This window comes from Nesoenas mayeri (assembly GCF_963082525.1).
Source record: "Nesoenas mayeri genome assembly, chromosome: W".
Taxonomy (NCBI): domain Eukaryota; kingdom Metazoa; phylum Chordata; class Aves; order Columbiformes; family Columbidae; genus Nesoenas; species Nesoenas mayeri.
Genome location: NC_137553.1, coordinates 12237449 through 12260676, shown reverse-complemented (window position 1 = coordinate 12260676; position 23228 = coordinate 12237449). Strand labels below are relative to the sequence as shown.

Here is a 23228-nt window from a genome sequence, read left to right as displayed (position 1 = left end):
TACCCTTGAGAGTGTCAACGGCTCCACCCATTTTTGTGTCATCAGCAAACTTGCTTAGTATTCCCTCAAGTCCTGTGTCTAAGTCATTTATGAAGACATTAAAGAGTACCGTCTCTAAGATGGATCCTTGTGGAACCTCACTAGTGACTGGTCGCCAGCCCGACATAACCCCATTTACTATAACCCTTTGAACCTGGCCCATCAGCCAATTGCCCACCCACTGTATTGTGTGTTTATCCAGCTGTATGCTGACTATCTTGTCCAGGAGGATACTGTGAGAGACAGTATCAAAGGCTTTCCTGAAATCCGAAAATATCACATTGACAGGCTTCCCTTGGTCGACTAGGTGGGTAACCTTGTTGTAGAAAGAAATTTTGTTAAGCTGGACTTTCCCCTCATGAACCTGTGCTGACTGAGACCAATGACTGCATTGTCATTCAGATGTTTTTCGATAACTCCCAGAATAATCTTCTCCATGATTTTGCCAGGAACAGAAGTGAGGCTGACAGGCCTGTAGTTACCAGGGTCATCCCTGTTGCCCTTCTTGTAGATTGGGACAGCGTTTGCCAGCCTCCAATCGATTGGGACCTCTCCAGATTCCCAGGAGCACTGAAAAATCATGGAGAGAAGTCTTGCTATATCAGCCAGCTCTTTAAGTACCCTTGGATGAATCCCATCAGGTACCAATGACTTGTAGGGATCTAGCTGAAGTAGCAAATCCCATACAAGTTCCGGATTCATTGGGAGGTTTTTTTCTCACAGCCATGGTTCCATGGTTCTCTAGCCCAGGGCAATGCCCCCCTCCCGAGTCCATCTTTGGTGTCGAAGACTGAGGCAAAGAAAGCATTAAACGTCTCAGCTTTGTCTATGTCCCTGTTAATAAGGTGACCATGCTCATCGAGTAATGGGCCAATGTTATTTCTAGTTTGCCTTTTGCCATTAATATATCTAAAAAAGCCTTTTTTATTGTCCTTCACAGTATTGGCCAGCTTCAATTCTAATTGAGCTTTGGCAGTGTGAATTTCCTCCCTACAGTGGCAAGCAGCATCTCTGTAATCCTCCCATGATGCCTGACCTTGCTTCCATTGACTATAAACTTTCTTTTTTCACTTTAGTTCAAGAAGATCCCTGCTCAGCCAAGCTCGATTTTTGCCTTGCCTACTACATTTTCAGCATTTTGGAATTGCCTGGTCCTGTGCTTTTAATAGGTGGTACTTAAAAAGTGACCAACACTTATGGTCCCCAGCATCTTGAAAAGCTTCTTCCCTGGGGACCTTACTAAGTAGTTCTCTGAACAACCTGAAGTCTGCTCTCCTCATATCCAGAGTTGAGGTCTTGCTGTCAGTTTTCTTTCTGTCAGTATGATGTCCACATCCTCTGTTCTCCCTGAATAGTCACCACCCTTCTTGTTCCTACAGACAGGATGTTACAACCTGGCTTAATGCGGGTCCTACAATTCTGAAACGGTTTCACTTTTGTATAGACCAGAAGTATATGAATGTGTCTGTATTTCTATAACAACTTCTGTGTCTTACAACTTAATAACTTGTTTGTGTCTTTCAGCTAACTGGCATGGGATTAACTCTCCCTATGAGCAACATATCATTATCTTTAATAGGTTTCTTAAGTCTCTTTCACGGAAAGAACCTCCTGTCTGGTATGGGATAGGTTATTACATAAGCAGTCCTTGGCTTCATGGTGGTGATGACTGTTACAACTGTATGGGAAAATGAATGGGTCTGCAGAACTGTTCTCCATTTTTCCATTCAGAATGGTTCTCCATTCTTTTACAAGAAGATGACCCGTCTAGTAGATGAGGGAAAAGCTGTGGATGTTGTGTACTTAGACCTCAGTAAAGCCTTTGAAACCATATCCCACAGCATTCTCCTGGAGAAACTGGCAGCTCATGGCCTGGATGGGTGTATTCTGCGATGGATAAAGAACTGGCTAGATGGCCGAGCCCAAAGAGTTGTGGTGAGTACAGCCAAATCCAGTTGGCGACCGGTCATGAGAGGTTTTCCCTAAGGCTCAGTATTGGGTCCAGTTCTGTTTCATCTCTTTATCAATGATCTGGATGCGAGGATTGAGTGCACCCTTAGTAAATTTGCAGACAACACCAAATTGGGTGGGAGTGTTGACCTGCTAGAGGGTAGGAAGGCCTTACAGAGGGATCTGGACTGGCTGGATCATTGGGCTGAGGCCAAGTGTATGAGGTTTAACAAGGCCAAGTGCTGGGTCCTGCACTTGGGTCACAACAACTCCATGGAGCACTACAGGCTCGGGGAAGAGTGGCTGGAAAGCTGCCTGGAAGAAAAGTATTTGGGAGTGTTGATTGACAGCCAGCTGAATATGAGCCAGCAGTGTGCCCAGGTGGCCAAAAAGGCCAACAGCATCCTTGCTTGTATCAAGAATAGTGTGGCCAGCAGTGTGGAGAGTTTTGGGCTGTGTGCTGTGAACAAGCCAGCACTTGATGTGACTGAGGTGCACTGGGACTGCACGGAAGTAAACAGAAGCTGATCTGCCCTCAACCCAGGCTGCAGGAGGGGTGCTGCCATCGTCGCTGCGCATTAAAAGTTTGTGGACAGTGCCCTGCAGCTAATCACCATAGTGGGGGGGGAAGAGTGACTGCAAGTGTAACCAATCGTAGCCTGTGCTTGCCACATGGCCTTTGGCTATAGAGTATATAAGGGTTGGAAAAACGTGGTCTCGCGGACATTGATATTCAGTGTGGGAAACTGCAGCGGGTCTGTGGAATCCTTGACAATCAGGGCACGCAGCAACAATAGCACGTGCCTCAGAATTTGAAATACCAAAGTGTCGTCTCGAGGCACGATAGCCTTGATGATAGAAATGATGTGATGCTATTGCCTGTTGTTTAACATCAGGAACAGGTCCTAAAGTCACTGCTGAAACTAGAGAATCTGCTTTTGCATTTCCTTCTATTATGAAACCTGGTAATGTAGTATGACTTTTAACATGCATGACATAATATTAATGATGACGCTTCTGAATTTCAAGCCATAACAGTTTTAAAACACCAAATAACTTTTCATTAGACACATGTCCCAATACAGCTTTATCCAACCATTGCACAAGCCCAGCCACATAAGCAGAGTCTGTCACAATATTCACAGGGCCAGGAAAGGCCTGAAATGCCATGGTCATTGCTCTAAGTTCGACCACTTGTGGTGATCCTTCCTGATATTCTACTTGATGTTGCCACTGTGGCCCATCCTTCCAAACAATGGCTGCCTTGCCCGTCCTTCCTGATCCATCTGTAAATACTGTAGGTCCATTTACTGGGCTTGATTGATTCAATTGCTTCTGACCAAATCTTACCCGACTGCCTAATTTAATCACTGGATGTGAGGGCAAATGATAACTGATTTGACCCGTATAATTCATCATAGCTGCTTGTAGTGCAGAGCTATTAGCCATACACCACTCAAAATAATCACTTTGCACAGGAAGCATGATCGTTTCTGGATCTCTTGCCATTAATTCTATGCAACGTAATCTGATTTTAATAATTGCCTGAGCCACCAGTTCAAAAAGACCTGGGGCTGTCTTTTTTGATTTGGCTGGCAAAAAGACCCACTCTAAAATATGTAGAGGATCTTCCCACTTCTCATGCCAATGTGCGATCATAGCAAAAGGAATGCATTGATCAATCAAAACAACTGCTTGTACAGACACTGTCAAATCAATTCTCCATACGTGCTTACTACTGATTGCTTGTTCAATTTTCGCAATTACCTGCTGTGCTTCTGTTGTCAAGGTGCGAGGGGCAGAAATATTAGTGTCTCCTCGCAAGAGATCAAACAATGGCTGCAATTGAGAAGAGGGGATTCCTACATAAGGCCTTACCCAATTGATCATTCCTGCCAATTTTTGCACATCATTCAGTGTTTTGATTTTTACTTGCAGTTTTATAGGTTGTGGTATCACTGTCTGCTTTATTTTCCATTTCACTCAATTCTTGTGGCGTTGCTGCGGCCAACAAAATGTCATCCATATAATGATAGCAATACCCTGATGGAAACAAAGCACGTACTGGACTCAAAGCTTTTGCCACATATCATGGACATATGGTAGGTGAATTTTTCATCCCTTGTGGCAGCACTTTCCAATGATACCTTTTTGCTGGCTCTCCATTATTTACAGATGGAACAGTAAAGGCAAACTTTTCCATGTCTTGTTCTGCTAAAGGAATAGTAAAGAAACAATCCTTCAAATCTATTACAACAATTTCCCATTGCATTGGAATCATTGTAGGAGAAGGTAAACCTGGTTGCAAAGCTCCCATAGCTGCCATAACCTCATTAACCTTTCGTAGGTCATGTAATAATCTCCATTTTCCAGACTTCTTTTTGATAACAAACACAGGAGTATTCCAAGGGCTATGTGAGACCTCTATGTGTCCCGCAGCTAGTTGTTCCATCACAAGGGATTGCAGGGCTGTAAGTTTTTCCTGAGCAAGGGGCCACTGATTGACCCATACTGGTCTGTCAGTTAGCCATCTCAGTGCTAAAGTGGGCCGAGAAACACTCTGCATCACAGTGACCCCTGTTAAAAATCCGTAGTTATCCGTACTCCCCACTGCCCTAGGCAATCCCTCCCCCACAAATTTAGCGGGGCTGGGGCCACATAAGGTCTCACTGTAGCCCTTTGGTTTTCAGGATTAGCAATCACTATTGGTTTAGCTGACATCAAACTGTTTGCAACTCCACCCGGTCCCATCACCCCCACAGTATTTGAAACCAAGGGCCAAGAAGGAGGCCAGTCCTGTTGTGAAATTATAGTGACATCTGCTCCTGTATCAAGCAGTTTAGTAAGGGTCACCTGGCTGGGAACAAAAACATTCATTATGAGTGTACAAACCATTTGTGGCCTTTTCTCTGACACTGTTTGAGACCAAAAAATAAGTGACTTTCCAGTTGAACCAGGTCCATTGTCCCCACGAAGAACTTGCTCAGTCCTAGGAACAGAACTCAAAAAGGGCACAAGTTGAGCTAAAAGTGTTCCTTTTTGTATTGTCACAGGTGGTGTCGCTGTGGAAACCAAGGCACAAATTTGTCCTGTATAGTCCGCATCAATAACCCCCACGTGTACCATTAATCCTTGCAGAGTACTACTTGATCGTCCTATTAACAAAGCACTCAGTCCCCTGCCAATTGGCCCCCAAGCATCCAGGGGCACTTTATGCACCTCTTGAGTTGTTATAGTTACTGTATGGGCGGTGGATACATCCATCCCGGCTGCTGCGCTGTTTTTTCCTGATAGTGTGTCACAGAGGGCTGCATGTGCACTGACCCCAGAAACAGATTGCCAGGGTTACAAGGCGTTGTTGAAGGAGGCATTTGTGTCCGCACGCGCCCCCTCGCGCTCGTCTTGTTGTTTCCCTGTGGCAGTAGCTGTCCGTTAGAATAATACCTAGAATGGCACTGCTTAGAAAAAATGTCCCTTTTTTCCACATTTGAAGCAAGTTACTGAGGCTGTATTATAGACAGGTGTCTGTACAGCTTTTGAAGCCTGTTTGTTTTTACATGGACTGAGGAGTCTTACATGACCATTCCGACCGTGTTCATAGCACTGTTGATATTGTATTTTAGCTGCTGCCATAGCAGCAGCAAGTGCAGACATTTTATGTTCCACTGAACCGACCTTGGCACAAGCAGTAATCATTGCTTCTAAAGTTGGATCCCCTGGCAAGGCATCAATCACCTTTTGGCAATCTGTATTAGCATTATCATGAGCTAGATGTTTTACTAGCAGTCCCCGGACGTTCGCATCGAATACCTGACGTTCTACAGACGCTAGTAATTTTTCAACGAAGGAAAGAAACGGCTCTTTAGGACCCTGTTTGATAGCAGTATATCTCTGTTTTGGTTCTGCCAGCTCTGCTGTTCTAATTATAGCCTGGATCCCTATGACTTTCACTTGCTCAAGCACTAGAGGAGGCCATTGCACTTGAAGTTGCGGATCAATAAAATGCCCCGAGCCCATCAATACATTCACACCAGTAGAAGAACGGGGATCAGTTTGTGGGAAGCGTACGTTTACCACTGCTTGTGCCTCAACCCTTTGCTGCCAAATACTTCGAAACACTGAGAGCTGTACAGTTTGAAAAATAATCTGAGCTAACTGAGAAACATCGTAGGGAGTCATAGGTTCCATAGATAACAAATGTAACAGCTGCATAACTGCAGGGGAGTTAGGCCCGTACTGAGCAGTGGCTTTTTGCAAATCTCGAATTACTTTCCAGGAATAAGAAACATGCTCATGGGGCTCCCCCCCTGCAGGGTTATGATATAGGATAGGAAACGCCATAGAGTCAACAGGTTCAACGGGTGGCGCCTCAATAACAGGGGTAGGAACCGATATAGTTTCAGATAAGTCCCACTCTCCTATCTCCATAGCTTTTTGCTTCACCCTTTTCCAGAAATGCACAGGGTCCCGGGGTCTAACTGTAATCGAAGCAGGGGGTAAATCCCAGCTTTTTGGTAAGTTCAGTTTATGCTCTCAAACTCCATCCCCACCCTCAGGAATTTGCTCTGCAGCAGCGTGGGAGGGGGGCGGGGGCAGAGGCAGGCTGGAGGGGCTCAAATCTATAGGAATTACATTATTTGGCTCGGTCTGGCTCACCACGGGGAGGTCCTCCCCACCTAAATCTCCAGGCAAGGGGGGATAGGAAAAAAAATGTCAATTTTTTTCTTCCACGACTGATAGCGGCGGGGCAGAGGGTTGAACTGTGATTAATGGCGGTGACGCAGATGGCGGAACCGTGGTTGATGATGGTAGAGGAGAGGTTTGAGCCATGATTGATGATGGCGGAGCAATCGGCCAAACGCACTGCTCTGACCGGTGCTCTGACCGGTGCTCCGAGGGCCCCTCCCAAGACCGTGCACAACCCAATGCTGTTTTTTCATGTGAATCTTTCATAGCTTTTATCTGATCTCGGGGCCACACATATGTATATGACTCTTTCATAGTTTTTTTCTGATCTCGGGGCCACACATACGTACGCTCCTCCTTTATTCCTTTTAACTTTCCAAGAAAGTGTCGCGGATCCTTATCCATGTCAGATAATATGGACTTGGGCGGTTTTGACGAATCTTTAGTAATAGAGGGGGTCGGAGTAGTACTTAATCTTGCTTTTTCCTCCGAGTCTGGCCCAGGAGAGCCAGGAAGGCCATCCCCCTCGGCCGCCTCTGCCTTATCCTGTTGCTGTTTTAACTCTTTCAGAGTATCTAATAGCAAGCGCCAGGTTGTTAACAGTTCAGTTGCTTCCTTGGACCCTTGGGTAGCACTGTCAAACAGTTTATCTCCCAAGTCCATCCATTGTGACACACTAAATGCTGTCACAGGATTAACCTCTAAACCTTGTGCTTTGCCCCATAGTAACATTTTTCTTAAAGTCAGTTCCGGAAGACTAACACTCTGCTTCTTCAGAAGCAGCTTCTATGTAGATAATATAGTACCCTCTTCTTTAGATAAGTTTCCCCCCATGTTCCCGGTAGCTCACCTACTCCTTAACGAGGTGTCTTTTCAAATCGATCCGGATTGGCAGCTCCTTCGACTGCTCTTGTCAGCTGTACCAGGCTCCATCTCCACAGCTCTTCTTCGGCTGTTCACAGCTTCCACGCTGTCACCTTGTTAGGCGAGATCCTCTTTAGGCAGGATCACGTCGGGGTCACCAGATGTCGCGGTTGAGACGGACAAACGACATGGACCAAGTTCTTTCAAGATGAAAGTAATAGGTTCCATTTATTGCTACAAGTGCATTTTTATACAATTCTACCAGTTCATGTGTCTTTTCACTATTGGTTACAAGTTACAGCATTAACATCTCATTGGTTAATTTTGCTATCATCCATGTTATTCTTCTAGCCCCTTCTCTCTCACAGGTACATCTCTCCTCTCTCACGGGTGCAACTCCATACCTCTGGATACTCCTTTACTCCCATCCTTCTCAAGGGTAAATCTTAATATCTTCAAGGCTGATCTCTACTCCCATATTTTCTGTCAAGGATTCCACAGACCCACTGCAGTTTCCCACAATTCAGTGTTGTTAAGAGTTCATTAAAGGGTATTGATGTTAAATTCATATTGAATTAGACTCATTACTCTCGCCGGCCCACCCGTCGTGCTCAAAGAGGTCCTGGCAGCAATTTTTCATTCTCCACATCGTCTTACGACACAGCAGGACTAGAGAAGTGATTGTGCCACTGTGCTCAGCACTGGTGAGGCCGCACCTCGAATACTGTGTTCACTTTTGGGCCCCTCATCATAAGAAGGACAATGAGGTACTAGAGAGAGTGCAGAGGAGGGCAATGAAGCTGGTGAGGAGTCTGGAGCACAAGTCTTATAAGGAGTGGTTGAGGGAACTGGGGTTGTTTAGCCTGTAGAAAAGAAGGCCGAGGGGAAACCTTATTGCTGTCTACAGCTACCTGAAAGGAGGTTGTAGCATGTAGCATTCTCCCAAGTAGCAAGTGATAGGATAAGAGGAAATGGCCTCAAGTTGCGCCAGGGGAGGTTTAGGTTGGATATTAGGGAAAAAAATTCTTCACGGAAAGGGTTGTCAGACATTGGAACAGGCTGCCCAGGGCAGTGGTGGAGTCACCATCCCTGGAGGTGTTTAAAAGGCATTTAGATGATGTTCTTAGGGACATGATTTAGTGCTAGAGTTCATTTATGGTTGGACTCGATGATCCTGAGGGTCTCTTCCAACCAAAATGATTCTATGATTCCATTCCCAGGAACATCTAAGAGTGCATCTGTGCTGTAACCGCATCAACAATTCCAGCATAGTATAGACATGCCTGAATTAATGTTAAAATATTAATCTCTGTCCAGATATCCCAGCATAGAGCCCAGCAGGACTGTGAAGTCTGTCCCAGAAGGCAGATAAATTAGCTTGCAGTCAGCTTCATGCTTTTCTGATGAAAATATACCTCAGGTAACTCGTTTAAAGCTAAGTGGAATTGTCTTTCAGCTGCACTGCAGTAACTCAGTAGTAAGTCCCTCAGAGCACTGGTTTTTTTTTGTTTGTTTGTTTTTTTTTCCACATGGAAGAGATTTGCTATGCAAGGGTGCGTGCTAGTCATGCAGAGGTTCTATTGCCTCACAGTTACGTCTTCACTTACTAACACATTCAAGCTGCTTCCAGTAAAGTTACTTGTGAAGAGTGAGTCTAGAGGGGGAGATTCTGTTGATGTTCACTTATTTGACTGGATTTTTATGTGAGCCCTACAGAATGTGTTTTGTAAATAACTGCAAGGGAGGCAGCATGGAAATCTGAGCACAAGTGTCTTTACTTAAAAAATATGGAAGAAAACTTGATTTCTCTTAACAGTCAGTTACTGTAGGGATGGGGTGCCATCCAGAGGCATCCTGGGTTGGGGCAACGCCTGGTATCAATACAGACTGGGGGATGAAGGGACTGAGAGCAGCCCTATGGAGAAGGACTTGGGGGTACTGGTGGATGAAAGACTGGGCATGAGCTGGAAATGTGCGCTTACAGCCCAAAAGGCCAATAGTATCTTGGGCTGCATCAAAAGGAGCATGGCCAGCAGGTCAAGGGAGGTGATTCTGCCCCTCTACTCCATTCTGGTGAGGCCCCACCTGGAGTACTGTATCCAGCTCTGGAGCCCTTAGGGCAGGAAAGACATGGACCTGTTGGAGATGGTCCAGAGGAGGGCCACAAAAATGATCAGCGGAATGGGACACCTCTCCTATGAGGAAAGACCGAGAGAGCTGGGTTTGATCAGCCTGGAGAAGAGAAGGCTCCGGGGAGACATTATTGCAGCCTTTCAGTACTTAAAAGGGGCCTATAAGAAAAATGGGGACAGACTTTTTAGCAGGGCCTGTTATGATAGGACAAGGGATAATGGTTTTAAACTAAAGGAGAGGAGATTCAGGCTAGACATGAGGAAGAAATTTATTATGAGAGTGGTAAAATACTGGAACAGGTTGCCCAGAGAAGTGGTAGATGCCCCATGGAAACATTCAAGACCAGGCTGGGCAGGGCTCTGAGCAACCTGATCTAGTTGAAGATGTCCCTGCTCATTGCAGGGGGTTGGACTAGATGACCTTTGAAGGTCCCTTCCAACCCACACTATTCTATGATTCTCTGAGCAGACTGAGACACAGCCCTTTTATTCATAAACACTCACATACTTGTGCTCAACGGAGATTTGAGGCTTTCCTGCACAGGGAGTTGCTTTGGCTGAGACTTTATAACATGTCGCTATTTTGCATGACATATTCTGCAAATCAGCTAGTTTGCTTTCAAAGATGTCACTAAACATGGCTTTCTTAAACAATCTTTCTTGCTGCCAGCTCTCCTGGTGCTGTCCCCCCAGGTTACTTCAGATTGCTGCAGTGTCAGTTCCAACTTTAAATTCTGGGGCACAGTCAAGTATGTTTTTGTGCAATTGCAGGTTTCTGTCCTTGGTGTGAGAGCCACTGAGCTTTGTGTGCATCTGCAAAGAGACTGCATATGAAATATTTGAGGAAAGATGTCTCACAGACTTCCAGCAGAGGTTTGTAAGTTGTTTTCTGTGTGACAAGGTGTAGATGTTGGCAAAGGGTTAACAGCAGGCACACAGGTCATGTGACCTCCTAAGATGTGATGCAGGTTGTTGCATCTATGACAAGTTGTAGCAGAGCAGAGAAAAAGAGCCCCTGGAGAACTTGAAAACACAACCCATCTATCAGCCCTATGCACAGAAGAGGGAGCCTCAGGCTTCTCGGATGTTCAGTGGGTTGGGATTTCTGACAAGAATTAAGCTGTAATTAGGCAGCAGTAGGGATGATGAAGAAACACCAGAGACCAGTGACCTGTAACAAGGCTTCTGATGGGAAGGTAGTAAAATCTTTTCCAAAGTTTCTAAAACCTTGGTAGACACAAACCTGCCACCAAACCCTGCTGGAATGGAGGGAGCTTTTCCAGGCAATATCAAATGTAACACTTGGATACATGCCTTGAGGGTGCACTTCTTGCTGTGGCTGATGACTGCAGTGGTCCTCTCAGCACCAAACTCTTTTTCTAAACAAATCAGCATAAATTTACCTCCCTCTTCAGAATTTGGAGGAGGGAGGCCTCTGCTTTCTGCTAGACATCTCTTCCTTTCCTGCTGCCCTGAAGTGGGTTGTACAGCCAAGGGTAGCCTCTTCACAGTACAGGTATAGGAATAAACATGTCAGAGACTGTCATGGAAGCACCCCAAAAATCAATTTAGGCAGGTGATAAGCTCCAAACAGACTTTATTCTAACCAGAATTTTTTAGCAGAGAACCAACTAGAAATGGGGTTTATCCGAAATCATTCAGCACTCCGACAAGATTATAGAACACAGATTTGGATACTGGTTGGGAGTTCAATTGCTACACAGCCGATTCAGACTCAAGAGATTCCCAAAACTTTAGAACGATGATTCAAATTGCACATCTACCCACTCATAAGAAAGTGAGGACTCTCAAGGGTACCCAGAAGATATGAACACCCACCAGTAAGGCAACATGTCTCAGTCCTCAAGGAAATTTCCTTTGATGTCACCCCAGACCTAAGGAGGAGAGTCTTCAACTGCAGACCTGTTGCTCCAAGGAAGACCAACTCAAAGGGTGTCTCTAGCAGGCTCAATTTATACCCTAGTGGAATCTGAGCTTGTGGTCATTTATGGTAGTGGTCTAGAAACTTCTCTCAGCTGAGGTGTTTCATTGATCAAGGGCCCTGTCTGTTGATCAAGGGACATATACATAACCATAGTGGTCCATTGGCCTGGAAGTTTCTGGTTCTTTCAGGGGGAGGAGGGGATGGGAAGGAGGTGCACCTGCTACACATCCACCCTGTGACCACAGTCATGATTCAACTGGTCTCTTTGGAGTGGTGGCGCAATCACTTCTTGCCTCTAAAGTTAAAAGGGAGTGCAGTTTCAGTGAGCTTTAGTGCCCACTGTGAATCATCATTTCTCAGTTATCTTCCAACTATTACAAATACTATCAGTAATCAACAATACAATATTGATCAACAAGTAATCAAGGATAGAATTATAACAACAATCATTAACAGCAACAGGTAAGTAGATAAGCACCATCCTGAGGTTGTAGAAGGCTGGTTAGCCATCTTGACAGAAGAAAGATGAAACACTTTTCCCAAACAATTAGTTCCCAGTGTGGCAACAGTTGCCTCTGAGTCATTTGCTGCTTTCTTCATCTTGTTGATTTGGTCCTGAAGTGGCATTGATACATTCCGGATATGGACACAGCACTCGTCTATCGACATGTCCAAGACATCTGGCTACTACTGGTTCTTCTCCCACATTTATGCTATTATTCTGCATTATTTATTTTTTATTTCTTATTATTTATTATTAAATAGCTCTTCTGCACAGGTACATTTAAAGGCAAAGATTCCTTGTCCAGTTTGACACATTTGGCCACTTTCAAAAGAGAAAATATTTGAGTCATAACCATAGCAACAGAAACAAAAGTAGTGCCATTTTTAGAGAGTCCCCTTTACAGGTGTACAAATTTAGTTCTGTATCTGTAAGTTCCATTATGCCAGAACCCAGTTCATTACCATCACCATCCACATTAACAACCTTAAACTTGTTTCAAGTGTCTGTTTCTGCATTGTCCTGTACGAAAACACCAAACTCACCTCAGGCTTTGAAACTGGGCTTTCAGGATAGAAGTCAGGGATTATCCACTGAGCACTAATACAATGGGTTTTCCCACTGCTGTCCAGAGCTTCCTAAGCATATAAGCCTTTGGGTTTTGCCAAGGTCATGGGCACAATGCTGATAGAGGGCAGCTTCACCATGACAGGTTGGCCCACATGTGTTTTCAGTGGAGGCTGGTCCTTTCCATTGTTTGGTATAGAATCATTGTCTATTGGTGGCCTCTCAGGGCAAAATGCCCTGATTTTGGGGCTTCCTTAACTCCCTCAGTGGTTATTGACAATGAGGACTGCTTGTGTTAACTGTGTGTCCCAAATGGGTTGCAAGACATCAGTATGCTTTTTAATCAGACCCTTAGTCCACTCCATAGTTCACTTGGCTTGGGGGTAATACAGTATATGGAACACCCACTTAATACCCTCCCCTCGAGCCCAATCTTGAACCACTGCTGACACATCGGTAAACCAAACCCCTCGTGTGTCTGAATTTTGGATTAGCTCAGGCACCTCCTCAATTGGAGAAGGCTTACAAGGCAAGCTTAGCAGGATTGAGTCAGGGTTCACGGGTTGTTGGAGCTTTGAAACTTTGACAGAGCCCTCTTTCAATGGCAATAGCTGACTAATTCCTTCCAAATAGACATACCACTTCTATGTTGTTGCTTTCTGCGCCACCCCCTTGGGGAGGAGCAACCCTTTAAGGATTGAGTTTAAGAGTGGAAAAGGGCCTTGCATGATAATGTCCTGTGATGTACACAATCTCTCTACCTCCATAACTGCTCAGGTGAGTGAGCGAAGTCCCTTCTTCCACTCTGAGTATCACTATTCAGTTTCCTTGAATGTGGTGGAAGAAAACAACAAGGGTCTGACCAGCCCATATGGTCCCTTTTGAAATATGCCACAATATGAAGCATGCTCTGCAAAACCCCATTTCACCTTTAACAGATCCTGTGGGTGCAGCAGGCCTAGCTTCTCATAGATTTTAAGTTTGTCTTTTAGAATGTCAAGGGCCTCTGTATGCTGTGGGGTTCAAACCCATTTCATGTTCTTCTGAAACAGGTCTTAAAGAGGGCAGGCAATCACCAAAAATGCTGGTATGTGTTTTCTCCAGTACCCCAATGTGCCCAATAGGTGTTGCAACTCTGCTATTTGGGGTCTGCCTCTTCTCAATAGCTGACAGGGCATCATCTGGTACTGTAATAGCTCCTGCTATCCACCGAGCCCCTAGGAATTTAATTTCCTGTCTGGGACCTTATCATTTGAAGGTGGAATATCTAATCCATTTTTTGTCAATAGGTTCCAGATAGTCTTGGCTACCTGCCCAACCTGTTCCTTATTGTTTTTGCCCACCAGGATGTCATCTATATATTGATGTATGTGAATGCCCAAGGGCACTTTCACAGTGTTGAGGATTGCAGCTAGGGCATTGTGGGCAATAGTGGGAGAGTGTCTATACCCTCCTGGAAGCTGATTCAAAGTGTATTGTTTTCCTTCCCAGGTAAAGGCAAATTTGAGTTTGTCCTCCTTTCTTAGGGGAAACATGAAAAACATATCTTTGACATCTAGGGTGACCATCCATAGATAGGCTGCTGCTTCTATCGCAGTCATCACTGAAGTTATGTTTGGGACAGTGGCTGTTAGGGGTGGGGTGCTACTATTCAATTTTTGATAATCAGTGGTTAAGCATCATCACCCATCAGACTTGCAAAGCGGCTCCATGGGAGAATTATAGGGAGAATGAGTGCGGCTGATTATCTGTCTTTTTTCAAGATCATTAATGACCTCTGTAATGCCCTGTCTTGCTGCACTCAGCAGGGAGTATTGTGAGTACAGGTTGTTTTGGATAGTTGCTATGAGGGAGCAAGCTGTAAAGTTCTAATGCTAGCAGCTTCTTTAGGCTGTAGCTGCGTGGGAGTGAACTGCAAGTTCCCAATGCTAGCAGCTTCCTTAAGCTGAAGCAGCACGGGAACGAGCTGCAGGGTCCTAATGCTAGCAGCTTTCACCCCATGGCTCCCAAGTCTCCATACACTACCATTAGGTAGGCACCATCACTTACCCACCAAAATATCAAACCCTACTACATTCCCCTTATAAGGGCTCAGGGTGACCTCCACAGATATCATTCGCTTTTCCACAGGCAGACAAAACTGAGTTCAGGCTAAAGGACACCTTTCTGCTACACCTTTTACCTATACTATAATGATGGCTTTTTTCTCAGTGGTTTGATCCGTAACTCATCAGCTTGCTGTTTGTTTAAAACACTGATTTGAGCTCCTGTGTCAATTCAAAACTCTAAACTTATATGTTTTGGACCCACAGGAATATGTATATAAGGTTCTTTGTTAGTGGGCCATTGGCAAGAATTTCACAGAATCACAGAATGTTAGGGATTGGAAGGGACCTCAAAAGATCATCTAATCCAATCTCCCTGCTGGAGTAGGAACACTTAGATGAGGCTACACAGGAATGTGTCCAGGCAGGTCTTGAATGCCTCCAGAGTAGGAGACTCCAAACCCCCCTGGGCAGCCTGTTCTAGTGTTATGTTACCCTTACTGAGAAGAAGTTTCTTCTCAAATTTACCAGCAAAGTGGGTGGCCTCGGCCCAAATCCTCAGCTTTTAGTTTTTTAACTCATTTCGTTCCCCCCACAAAGGCATGAAAGGGTCAAGTTTCCCCTCCTGAAGGGGGGGAGTGCAGTTGTCAAACCATTTTTTTTTTTCCTCTAGCAATCCACCATCTGCCAGATGCGCTTGGTAAGCTATCCACGCAACATCGCTCGGGGCACCTCCAGTGCTACCACTTTCTCCAACAAGTTGTTCCTTCCTGGACTGGGAATTTGATCTGGTTTGCCTTGGGAGGGCTCAGACTCCTGGGGCGGTGGGCATTCGGTGCATGGCTCGCAACTGGCTTGTCGGGTACTCCTACTCCCATCTGCGCCACCTAGATCACTCCATCCCATTCCTCATCCATAAGTAACTTCATTATGTAATGTTTCTGCCCATGCGAACATGTACGGGCAGTTTTTGTATTTCTTCTGCTAATTCCAACAATCCTTTTCTTAGAAAGACTCCAGGTCCCCAGCACCCTTCCGTCTTGTCATTGCTTGACAGTTCTTCAGTCTCCATTTCTCCCAGTCTGTGCAAAAACTGTTTGCAATTCACTAGGCTAGGGTCCTGTCATAGGGCTGCACAGACAATGGCTTGGGGTTTTCTGCCCTGTGGACAGGTGTGCCTCTCCATTTTAATAAGAGGTCACATGTCTTTTCTCTCCAATTCCTCCATTTTGTCAGAGTTACTTTTGTCAGGGTCTCCCCAGACGTCTCCATCCTGATCCTTGTAATCTGCACCTGCAATCAACTTTTGACTTTTGGCCACATACATGACCATAGTGGTCTACTGAACTAGAAGTTTCTGGTTGAGGCACAACAGGAGGAGGGGGAGGTACACCTGCCACAGAGACCAAAAGCAATTGCAGCATAAAAAATACATTGCTTTGTTTGAGCAATGCCTAGCTTTTTTGGTCACCTTATTGTCGTGGTTGAGACAGACAAACGACATCGACCAAATTCTTCCAGGATGAAAGTAGTAGATGCCATTTATTGCTACAAGTGCATTTTTATACAGTTTTACCAATTCATGTGTCTCTTCACTATTGGTTACAAGTTACAGCAGTAACATCTCATTGACTATTTTTGCTATCATCAGTGTTACTCTTCTACTCCTTTCTCTCTCACGGGTACATCCTTAACATCTCCGAATACCCCTTTGCTCCTATCTTTCTCATGGGTAGGCCTTAATATCTTCAAGGCTGATTTCTGTTCCCATGCCCTTTGTCAGGGAATTCACGGACCCACCATAGTCCCACAATTCCCCCTTTTTGTATTTGTGCTAAAAAAATTGCCTTCATTGTCTGCTGCAGGGCCCTTTGCAGCAGAGAAATCATGCATGGCAACATTAGTAACACAGTCACAGCAATCATTAAGACAATCAGTCCTGTTTTCACTACTGATAACCAGCCTGAAAGCCCCCAACCACTAAACTATTTAACGAATCTCATCAAAATCTTCACACCCATGTCCTTGAGCTAATAACAAAAAGTCTATTGTGGCTCTATTCTGCAGTGTAGCATGTCTTGCAGAATCTACATCTAACAAAAATCCACTTAAAGCCTTAGAAGTTCTGTTGGTTTGCTTAGCTAACCAGCATCCTAATTTTTCTAAAGTATTTAAAGCTTTAGCTGTGCCAACACCAGGTACAAGAGATCCCAAAACTCTTAACCCTGATCCCCAAAAATCTACATTATCATCACATTTTGACTCATATACATGCAAAAAGTGTTTTTCTCGTCTTGCTCTTCTGCAATCTATTATCATAGATACATTGGGTGTTAAGAGAGTTAATAGTCCCAAAATACACAGTCCTCCAACAGCATTAAAAGGAATTCCTGGCCAGGCTCTGTCTCCACAGATCAAGAATACACCATACAGGAGGTTTTGGGGTTGCTATCCCACATTATCAATGACACCCCTTGGATTCTTCTGCGAGGCATTACACCATTGAGTTTCATTTCTATAGTCACCAAGGGTAGCATTAACATTTTGCAGTTTTATCCATTCATGTTCTTGTATATTGTTCTGACACTTTTCACAAACCAGCTGGATACAAGTGTCCATGGGCATACATGCCAGCAATTCCAGTTCCTGTGGTTCAATATCTGCTTCCGGGAGGCAATTAATCCAAAGTGCCATGTTGGTATTATTACAGTTCGTTGCAATGCCTTTGCACTGACCACCATTTTGGAACAGTCGTGTAATGCTGCTGTAGTCATCAAGGGGCATGCCAACCAAGCATGTGTGGAACGGGTTTTCCGGAGATGCCATAGCTAGGCATATGGAGTCCTGGTCAGTCATGTTGGCTAAAGTAATCCACATGTTAGTCTTTGTCTGTGCGGGCATCCAAAACACAGCAGCTGCAACAGTCATTGTCAGGAAGATAACACAGGTTTCACGTTTCGTGCCAGCAACCATTGCGGCCCTTGATCTGTAAAGAAACAAGCATAGCCTCTCCCCTAGGTTATCAATTGATGTGGCCTTTTCCATTGACCATTAACTAGTGATTTGGCCATAACTAATGTAGGTTCTTTCTGATTTAGCATGTTTTTGGGTCACACTTGCAAAGTGTTTCATCACAGGGCAAATTTGGGCTGCACCACTTAGATATAAGTGATTCATCACATACAATGCTTTTGACAATTGGTTTTGTGGTGTTTTCCCTACTTCTCCCCCCCCCTTTTTAAAAAAAAAAAAAAAAAAAAAACAAAAAACAAACAAACAAAAAAAACCCAAACAAAAAACAAAACAAAAAAACCAAAAAAACAGTTCAAAATCAGATACGTGCATTGGACCTTGACTACGTACTCAGAATCACATATCAAATTTAGAGGTTCCTCCTTAAAAAGCTCTAAGTAATGTAAAGCTGTGCCAAGTTCTGCTAATTGGGTTGAACCTTCAATAATTTTTACAGAATGATGCCAATTGTTATCTTCCTGCCAAACCACTACAGCTTTATGAGAATTCCCAGAACCATCAACAAAAACTGTGCAAGTATGTAGGATCAGACCAGATACAAGTATGGTCTGTGACCTGATGTTAAAGACTTGCAGGTTCTTCAGCAATTTACATTTAGGCATGCCAAAAGCTGTGCTGTTAAGAAAATCAGCTAATGCAATTTACAAGGACATAGATCACAAATTAAAAAAAATCAAAATTAGATTTCACAAATGGTCCATGTATGACAAAAGGATCATGGCCTATTAAGACTTAAATTCATTCCCTGCATTTCTTGATCAGAGTAACTATCAGTATATCAGTCTGTTAGCATTCTCATCATACTGTCCCACAATAGCCACAGGTTGTTTCTATGTTGTAGCTATAAATAGACAAATCTGCAAGTCCAATCAAATGCAGTCAGCCTGTAAGGTTGTCATAAATTTATTCCTCAAAATCTCTAACTCCATTTTGGCTGTCATATTTATTGGATATTGTTTTCCCTTACCGGATCGAAGTCCTGTTTCAGATCTATCAGTGTAGTGTTTGCGTTATCGAAACATATGCTGTTAATACTAGTGGAAATACAGCATTCAAAATTTCCTCGGAGATTTCTCACTTGCAGCAAGCAGATCTGCACCATCCAAGCAGCTTCTTGTAGGCCATGCAACTAAACAGAATTCTCAGAAAACGTTATTTGAGCTTACAATTTCTTAACAAGTCTTGACCTAAGAGAGGTATGGGACTTTCTGGCAAATACAAGAATTCATATGGTAAAACTTTGTTCCAAATTTGGCACTCCACTGGTCTCAAAAAACGGCCTTTCTTTCATTCTCTCCCATGACCTCAAAAACTAGCATGGTGAATTTACTAAGAAGTCTCTTACAACTACTTACCACAGAATAAGTCTATTAAAAAAAAAATTAGAACTGTGGATCCACTGGTGATGCCTTTATATTTCACCCTCACACTCCTTCATGCAGTATTACAGTTCTCTAGCAGTAACATTGCTTGGGGGAGGGGCGCAGGGGGGAATAAAACCTCCCTCTCGCCCCCATCTGAGATGGCAAGACGTCCAGCCCAGCATGAAAGCAAATCAGTTCAAACTACACATCAAACCAACCTGGCTCCACTCCACACCCAAATTAGTACCAGTCTGACCCAGAGAAGCACTGAGCACTCTGAACCTCAAAACCTGACCAGTGCGAAAAGACTAACCTCAGCAAGGAGGTAAAATGATGAGCTCTTTCTCCAGATGTGCCAAAACCTAGGAAACAAGACTGAAGCAAAAAAAACAGTGTACTTCTTAACACCTGCTTGTCAGCAGAACAGAATTCAAAAGTGGAGAGGGTTGTTTTTCATACAGCTACTTGAGACTGCACATTTTTATCACCTCTAAGATAAGCCGTACTGCTTTCTGCTGCTGGAAGAGAGCAGCATTCTGGTTAGTTATATATGTGTGTCCTGTACCAATCTGAACAAGATGCATTTCTGCACCCTGGAGACAAGTAGTGAAGCTTCAGAGATTTCTGATTAGTTGTCAGCCTGTTCTCTGCTACTCTTCAACTTTCCTTCTTCTACAAAGATAACTCTTTAGAGATCCTGTGTGAAAGAGACAGTTAAGCAGAGAAACAGTCTTATATCTAAGTTTAAAGGAAGTTTCTTGGAATATTACCATAGAAGTAGGGAATGTAGTGGTTACTACATACACTCTTTTTTATCTTTAGTTGCTTTCCTGGAAGTCACAGACTTCAATAGCTGTAAAGCTCTGAGCATCTGCAAAATATCCATGACAGGGAGTGGGTGGCAGGAGATTAAATGTTTGGGGATTTAACAATGCATAATGAAAAGATAGGAAGAGATGGAGGGAGATACTTAAGGGTGTAGTGTAAGGGAAATTTCAGAGACACATGCAGAAACATTTTACTGGAGAAATCTGGATTATGATATTATTGCTTATTGTTGCAATCTCAACCCAGTGATGTCTGTCAAGTGGTGACAGATAATCAGATGGAACTTGCCAGGCATTTCACTGGCTAACATAACTGGTTTTAATTATAAATATGTAATTATCTATTTTAAAGATTTAAGACAAATATTTAATTCAGAATCAACCTGTGTGAAATAAACTTGCTACTGTAAAAATAGAACATTCAGAAGAACATGTAATATCCACATTTTGCTGTCAAACTAGCGAACTGGAAAAGTTGCTATCTGAATACTTGGTGCCTAGGTTTGATGTGCAAAGCCATAGCTTCTCTGGGGCATGAGGAAGATTTTTCAGGTTATTAAACTGAACTAGTTGAATTTTCACAGCTGAGAAATCAATTAGGAGTTGGAAAAAGGGAAGAAAGCTTACTTGTCTTCAAGCTGTGAAAGAGGTCTGAGGCACAGAGACACGTTTGTTCTGAAATCTTGTTGGACCTATGGTCAGAAATTTGATCAATATTGCAACACATTTATTCAAAATGTGCATTTATAAACTTAGATGTGCAGTGCTTTTAAGACTTTTTGTTGCTTTTTAAAAGTTGGATTTGTGCGTTTGACCTCCAATTGCTGTTCATATAGAGTTTCAGCAGAAGAATGGGAATTTGGGGGAGGGAAATCAGATTAATTTATCATGACACCAGAGACTGGATAAACATAACAATGGGTGATTACTTTTGCAAAGCAAAAGTAGTAGCAAAAATAGTTACTATGATGTAAGACTAGATTTAGTGGCAAATTGAAAGGTAACCTTGTCTGAAAAATGGGGAGACCAGTCATCAGAGTAAAAACTAATAACACATAAATGTGAAGTTAGTCAGTGACTTAAATTTACGTTCCATGCTTACTTTTTTTTTAGGTCACTGATGTTAATAAGGATATAAATCACTTAAACTCATTCTGCTATCTTTACCTTGCATTTCAAGGAAACAAAAACAACCAGTGCTGCAAAGGATGTACTAGCAGGAGCAAAGATGTTTTTTCCCTTGCTAGTTCTATGTAGCAAGTAATTCTAACCTGTTGAATCTCCATGCTTTCATGCTCTTGTGATCAGTACAGTACAGCTCAGGTCTTCTTTCTAATGTTCTGTAAAACTTTATGGAGCCTTATGTTTCAACATGTTCTGTTGATTGAGTTTCTGTTGTTCTGGTTAATAAATGCTTACTTGCACTACTTGCTGTTTGGTAAAGCTTATTGCTAGAGATTCAACTGTTCTAATGTAGTTGTGTTTTCTCTCCCCATAGGAGAATGTCTGCTCATGAAATCACTGCAAAAAGGAAAATAAACTTTCCTCCTTAAAATGGCTGCCCATGGACTAATAATAATTCTATTATACCGTGTCTTCACTTCATAGCTTCAGTCCTAATACTGAGGCATAAATGTCATCAGTCCTGGCTTACTTCAGTGGTGGGAGGATAGACTGGATTTTCTGGGTAGTCTGAGGCCTGAAAATCCTTCTGTTAGCATCACCATACACACAATACAGTGTACTATGTGTAACGGGGGGGAAAGGGCTACAGTTGTGCATAGGGCAGGCACATTCTTCCAAGAACCTTCCCACCTCCACTAGTGTTTCAGACCCTTTCAATGAATTAGCTGTTCATCACATCATAACAGAGTATAGCCACTCAAATGTGTACAAAGTCATCTGTCACCTGACTTTGGTAGTGTGTGTGCGTCTCACAGGAGAGTGGTGCCTTGGCAGCCTGGCTTTGAGAGTGGTCTCTCCTCAGGCCCCTCACCTGATGTGGGCAGGGATGGGCATGACTAAAAACCTACCAGCCAGGTTCAGTGCAAACCATCTGCTTCTCACAGAAGTGCTGGGTAATGATCTCAGTGTGTTTCATGCCCTGGGAACTTTGTACAAACATGTTCTCATATGGCAGATAACAAGGAAGTCCTAAACATTTTCAGCCTACAGAGCTGCTGTGAAAGCAGTAGCCAAAGCAGGAGTGGGTCAGATGCAGGCAGTCAGCAGAGATGGTGATGGCGTGGACTAAAAAGAGTCACTCCACCACACACAGCACTGATAGATTTGAGCCCTGGCATGCTAAGCTTCACTTGCTCAGCCATTTCTGCAGGGAAGGCAGATCACTGTGCTATGCTTGTCCCTATGGAGATAAGCTGTTCTCTCTGCACAGCCCAGGACGTCTCTCCCAGCCCTCTCCTTTCTCTGCCACCAGGCTGCAGCTCTAGGGATGGTTTTGCTAACCGCTAATTTCTTGTTTCATTCAAACAGGGAAGAGTCTTGTTGGATGTAGCTTTTTACCCATGATCTTAGATTTCAGAGCTGCTCTCTGTAAAGCTACGGCGCAGGGGAGGCTCATCTTATTCTATTCAGATAGAGCTATGAAATGTAAGTTGTTGTGATCTGTAAACCCTCATCCTCCTGAGGTCCTTCTTGCTGGCTGTGTGCAGCCAGAGTGGGGCAGCATCCTCTGAGCTGGCTGAGAATGGTGGGAAAGTGAAAGGGAGGGGAGGAGAGGAGAGGCAATGCTTGAGGACAACAGAGCAGGTTCAGTCTCCCAGAAACCTGTTTCTCCCTTCTCCAAGATCACACACTGATCTGATCTGATCTTCAAGAAAGGGTGCTGATACCATAAAATCGGCAAATTGAGGAAACTTCTAAAACCAGGGTTTAAGGTTTTAAAAGCAAACATTCAATTTAATGACGCGTGTCAGGCACCCACGGGGATAGCTCCACCTAGTGAGGGCCTTGAACGATTCCCAGACACAGGTTATATCCACACAGATCATACATATTCATTGCGTTTCCAGGAAATCCTTTGCATATGCATTAGATTCCTTTGTTATTCGGCTTGTAACCACAAAAACAGTATGAACTGGTTCTTGCACTGGTATCACCATCTTATCTTCTGAGAGCAAGGGCATTCTCTCCTAACCTTCTCCTGTTTATCTTAACAAATACCATTCTTGTGACTTAACACCTAGTAAGTGCCTAAATCCTAACATCTGTGAACCTTATTCTTATTAACTTAATAATTGCCTAAAATCTATGA

The 23228-nt window shown here is 43.7% G+C and overlaps 1 protein-coding gene and 1 long non-coding RNA gene across 4 annotated transcripts in view; both read left to right on the top strand.

The window, feature by feature from the left end:
• Positions 1 to 23228, top strand: part of LOC308051428 (protein FAM219A-like) — a gene marked incomplete at both ends in the record, with an annotated part of 155591 nt that overhangs the window by 31555 nt on the left and 100808 nt on the right. The gene's annotated exons all lie outside the window — the stretch shown is intronic.
• On the top strand, positions 1927 to 21480 carry LOC308051429. Its single transcript, XR_013923488.1, has 3 exons — positions 1927 to 1974; positions 10443 to 10544; positions 21453 to 21480. It is a non-coding gene; the product is annotated as an uncharacterized lncRNA (long non-coding RNA).